General features: G+C 30.8%; 2 pseudogenes; both read left to right on the top strand.

The window, feature by feature from the left end:
• The first annotated feature begins 371 nt into the window (after positions 1–371).
• Positions 372–2,511, top strand: LOC128173890 (uncharacterized; annotated as a pseudogene).
• Positions 2,512–4,795: 2,284 nt separating this feature from the next.
• LOC128172969 (receptor-type tyrosine-protein phosphatase epsilon-like) overlaps positions 4,796–6,000 on the top strand; it is a 113,635-nt pseudogene continuing 112,430 nt past the window's right edge.

The raw sequence follows: 6,000 nt of genomic DNA, 5'->3' as shown, positions 1-6,000 counted from the left end.
TGTACCTTTATGTAAGCTAACTTGCAAAGATATTTACTGGATTTTACACAACAGCTGCAAGGATTCAACTCCTTGTATTAAAAGTGTTTGGACATTTTTAGTTTGGAAACTATTACTTCTGATTACAAAAAAAAAAAAATAAATATTCAAATTACCTTTCCAGTGCTGCACACAAACTAGTATACAATCTCTTCAGTTAAAAATATTACACACAATGATAGTACATAATACATGACGTGTTACCAAATCCCTTCTATTGCATAATGTTTAATATTATTGTTATGTACCATCTGTTGAGCCAATTAAAAAAAAATCACTGAGCAATAGTTTTATATTTAGACGGATTCAGGAAATAAAACTCCATTACAGATATGGTCGAGATAAGCCAGGTTGCAGGTTTTTTCTCTGTACGTATCAGAGACCAACGTATCCTCCACTAGAGAAATAAAATGTTCCAACCTTTGTTATAAGGATGGACCACAGTTACCACCCCTTATTATGACGAAGACATGCATGGTACACGGACGTAATGTTATTGTCTACAACGAAAAATTTGGCAATGTTATCTACCCTGCAGGGTATAAGAATGATACAGTGTATCTGCGCATTTGTGAAGTCACTGTACGAGGTACTAGTACATAGCTTTAAAACCACAAACTTTTAATTTAAAAAAATGGATTGATATCACTGTTGATTTTCAAAAGTCTACCATGAATAATTGAGGTATGTATTTTTAACCAATTCAAATGATGATGTTGAAGAGTAAATCTTTGAATGACATAAAATAAAATTAAAAAATATCATTTCAGAAAAAAACCCCAGTTCTGATTAATTAATATTTGTTCTTCAAACGTTTGCTAAGATTTAAAATAAAAAAAAAAACTAACCGCTACATTTAAAGACGAATAATGTTTTTTTAATATTTACAAAATATCTTTAAATAATTGATATAGGATGTGAAAAACGCGGCATGTATGGCAGTAACTGTGAGATTCCGTGCCCAAGTAATTGTAGAGACAGCTCATGTCATATACAAAACGAAACGTGCATTCAATGTAAACCTGGATGGCTTGGAATGTATTGTGATATTGGTGTTATTATTTAATATTTTTTATTATGCATTTTGCAAAGTATGTAGGAGAATGGCTGTGAAAGTAATTCATCGGAATAAATAAACTTAAGTGACAACTGCCATGCGTATATGTATTTGATGTCATTTTTAACATTGAAGTGATGGGATGAACAGTATGTCTTTAGGCTAAAATAAAAATTGGCAAAAATGTAAAATAGGTGTCTTTACAATAGTGATTGTAAACCTTGACTTTATACCAAAGACTAATTGTACTCAAATACAATCAAATTACCCCTGCATAACTCATATCTTTTTACACAATGCCGTTTATTTTAGCTTGTAACAGGGATTATTACGGCGAAAACTAATCCCTAGCATGCGCTCTGGACTGTTAGACATGCCGACACATCGATTGGTGTTCCACTTGTACGGCGGGATGGATGGGCTTAAATTGTACCTCTGGTAACAACAACTACCTTTTTTATGTAATAAAAATATAAATAATATAAAAAATATGACTTTTGAGATTTTTTGATAAGTCTTTAAAGTTGAGTTAGGGAGAAACTACAATCATAACATCAGGCGGCTTTCTGTTTTTCTTTTTTTAAGGAACTATAACCAGCAACTTGAATAACTAATGAAATTTGTAATTGAATATAAAATATATCAATCCATGTACTTTTAGATCCCAAGATGAAAGACATGATTAAACAACAAAAGCCAGAGCCACAATTTGACAAACACCCTCCTCCAGCACCACCATCCACCAGCCAGTCAGATACTGCAGAAACTGATTCTCCCTCCTCATCAGAGTCAATAGGCAATGTTCATGTTTGGAAGGATAAGGAGGAAGAAATAATTGTCCACTTGAGACATGAACCCCGGGGGACCTTTTTAAAATCAATAAATCATGGGGTTTTGTGGCAGAAAATTAACAACAAAAAAAAACTTATTAAAAATACAAGTACCCAAGCTTTGGATTATACAACAACTTTGAGAAAAAAATGCAAGGAAATAATAGATGCTGGAACAAGCACAGAGCGAAAGGACTTTTGTCTGAAAAAAGAATTTGATTTTGTTTTCGACACAAAGCCATCAGCAAAGCCAGTGCTAACACTTGACAATGTAACAAGCGATAACCTCTCAACTCCAAGGAGCCCTTAAAGCAGTAGTTCTAGCAGCGCACCCCCAAAAAGGTCAACCAAATAAGGGGAAACAACATCCCTTAAAAAGGAAACTGCCTAGTTTTACATCACTGCTAGCAAATGTAGTAATCAGAGAAAATAAATTCCATTCCAAAATTGAAAGTTATCATAAAAACAAAAATGCAAAGAAAAGATAAATTTCTCGATATTCGAGAAAAGTCATGAGAAGAAATGTTTCTTCGTTTTTTAATGACTGAAAGTGAAACAATGAATAAGAAAAGTCGAGAGCTTTAAACGAAGATGTCCAGTCGAGTATACATATACTTTTAGTACTTATGTTCTGTTTTGTTAAAAGAACAATATAAATCATAAATATCCCATGTTTTTTGTTTGCGTTTTGCTAAACAGGTTTTTACAATCATACTATTTTGTCATTTTGTGTAAGCAAATAAGGTATGTGCAGTAAAATTTCCTGTTATTTCTTTTATTTCAAAAATGATTGACATGATGTTCGTTTAAAATTGAAAGTCTTGATAAGTGTTCATATTGATCAAGAAAATAAGGAACTTTTATGTATGTTTGTGCATATACATTTGTACTGTTATGTTTAAGAAGCGAGTAAACATTTAATGGCATACAGTTCCCAAATTGAAGGAATAAAAACTTTTGACTCGATTGCAGGAAGAATAAAAAGTGTATGTGTATTAAATCGTTGATAATCATTAATGCAAATTTAAAACATATTGCAATGTTAAGAAAACACTCTTAATAAATGACAACAGATACAGTCCTTTTAATTTCTTAAAGGAATTTTAACCAGCTGCAGTCGTCGCACAAATCTAGCATTACCATTGTGGAAAATGTTTTGAAATTTATTTGAACAAACATCATTCACATGGTCAAAGTAACCATCTAAATCATCATTGTATTGTACACACAAGTTATGTGAAATGCATTGTAAATCATTGTACATGTCTTTGTGGTAATGGAGAGGAACATCCCTCAATCTGAGGAACATCCCTCAATCTTCGGAATCTCCCTTGTATGTGACCGAAGGCTTTCTCTACATTTTAAAAGTGTTTTGTTGAACTTTAGCTGTCTAGAGAGATTGCCCAAGTTTTTAAATATTGTTATCAACCAGCTTCTGAGGAGAAAGTATGGAATTCCACTTCAATAAATGTATTTAAAACTTAGCTCAAATATTAATTTTGTTTTTTTTTATTTATATTAGGATCTTTGTTAAAACTTTATTATTAAATGCACCATTGCGCATATTCGTTTAGAAAGATAATTTTTAAAATACAAACAGTAAGTTCACTGAGGTCGTAATCACTTTTTGAAACTTTCATTAGAATCTAATTAATTATATATATTAATTCGACAAGTTTATCTCAAATACGTTAACATTATGTGTAAGAAACTATCGCAATGATAAACTGCTTAATGCGTACTGAATTGATGTCCAATCAATTGTAAAAATCAAAAATCACTTATCAAGTCATTAAGGATTGATATCTTCTAGGTTAGTTTTAACGCATATTTCTCTGCACATCTCTGCGATGGATTTTACGAACTAAATTTGAAAAAAAATACAGCACTTGAACGTCGCTATTGTACAAAATATTGCTAACAACATGTTTGTTGATGGCACACCCCACTATTTTTTTGAGAAATGGCTATATTGCTATTTATTATTTAATGTCAAGGCCATATTCATGTTTGTGATAAAGTAATAAGTTTGTTATGCACAGGTAAACGAAACAGCATAAGTATTTATTTGCATACTGAAAACATTTTTCCCAATACAATAATTGTGTCCGTTACATGGTGATTAATGTATAGATTCTGATAGTTCTGTGCATTTAGGTATTCAGGTCGCTTTTGTATTTGAGTATTGTTAGGCCGTGTTTAAATTTGTTAAATTGTAGAATATTTCCCTGTAATTGTCATGTGTACGATTCTCCTGTGTTAACAGTCTATTATACATCAACATCGTGTTCATGGGTTTGTCAAGGTTTCCCTATTGATTGACATTTGTTGAATACAACGCAAGTGTCACTTTTTGAAGTGTTTGTACAGTTAACAAATATTGAAGTGCGAACTTGCTTCATAAAGATATGTGATATGGTGAGATATATATCTTTTTTATCTTATGACGATATAATCTACGTCAAAATGACCTTACACTTACCAGCTACACCGCTCATAATGTAGTTGACAGAATCACAGCCACGTATATGAGGACAGGATCTTTAGAAACCATTTAAAAACCATTTTTTAGACCGTTTGGTAAAAAGTAGATATTGGTGGAGTTTATTTTCTTTTTAAAAAGAAACATTCTGTTTAGAAACTACGATGATTATGTGTTGTATGTAATAGGGTACAATTATATTTAACAATTGCACTTATTTATAAAATCAATGTGATGTCGAATCATCAATACTCACGATATATACAGCCGAAAATTTTATAACACAAATGTTGCACCATATAATAAAACTACGGGTTCACTTTAAAACGTCCTGGTTGGTTATGTTCTGGACTGAAGGCGTGAACAGTACAGTGTTACATCAAAAACATGAAAAATAATTACTGTCTTTTCTTTGTATCTGGATTACTTGTAGCGTTTGCATATGGTATGTATTCTTGTCTTAAACAAAGCATATTTTTTCTAAGTAAAATCTTCATACACATTAAAGAAAGCTTAAACTATAGATATTAATTTATTAATATTACAGCTTCAAGCTAGTACAGTAAAACTGGTTTAGTACAAACATGATAAAGTGAAATTTCAGATGTAGCGAAATTTTGTGGACTCTCAAACAAAATTTAACGATTATGACATATTATTGCAGAACATTACGGTTATAACGAATTTTGAATTTAAAAAAAACAGATATAGCGAATCGATAATTGTGTCCAATAGAGACGAAAAAAAAAAACCCCATATAAACACATAAACGTTTCAATTTACAATTCACTTATCTTAGCTTTCGAAAATGATTAGTTGTATTTTTCGCCTTAATAAGCATCAATGTAAAGTTAAATATACATAAGAAATGCTATTCGTATTTTTACGAATTTGTTAAAAAAAATATAACTAGATAGGATGTAGCTAAAATAATGATGGTCATTTGGAATTCGCTTTAATCGATTTTAACGGGGTAGTGATAATAATCATAATTGACGTTGGCAATCGAATTCATGATTCAGAGAGACGAACAATTACTAACTTTTTGTACTTTCAAGTATTTATCAAAAATCGAATGATAACGATACAAACATAGCTGCGATCGACTCATATAGAAAATCCAATAGTAATTTCCAAGAGTAAAAGAACACATAAACGTACATATCGTTTTTTGTATTTACATGAAAAGAGTTTTAAGTTTATTCATATAGCGAAGGTTAACGTTGTGTTATGTTTGGAAGAAAAAAGGGTTTTAAAAGAATATAAGCAAAGCAGCATAATAAAAGATTTAGGGATTTTTTTTCCTATGCCATTGAAAATTTATGCGCAATAAGGATAATAGAAATTTAAATTATTGGAATGATGTAAGAATGTTGATATATGTAAATGAGATTACCATTATTATGTTAAAAAAAATACAGAAAACTAAAGATGAATTTTAAGATATGTCTGGAAATTGGTTAGCTTCATACTTTTGTTGCTTACATGCCATGATTTTAGCGATTAAAAGGAATTGTGTTGAAAACGAACAGTGTTCAAAATCAAAAGAAAAAAAAACAAAAAAAAAAAAACAGGAGCAAACACAGACCTCT

Source organism: Crassostrea angulata, chromosome 2 (assembly GCF_025612915.1).
Source record: "Crassostrea angulata isolate pt1a10 chromosome 2, ASM2561291v2, whole genome shotgun sequence".
NCBI lineage: Eukaryota > Metazoa > Mollusca > Bivalvia > Ostreida > Ostreidae > Magallana > Magallana angulata.
The sequence above is the reverse complement of the archived record's forward strand: the minus strand, read 5'-3'. Positions and strand labels throughout refer to the sequence as shown.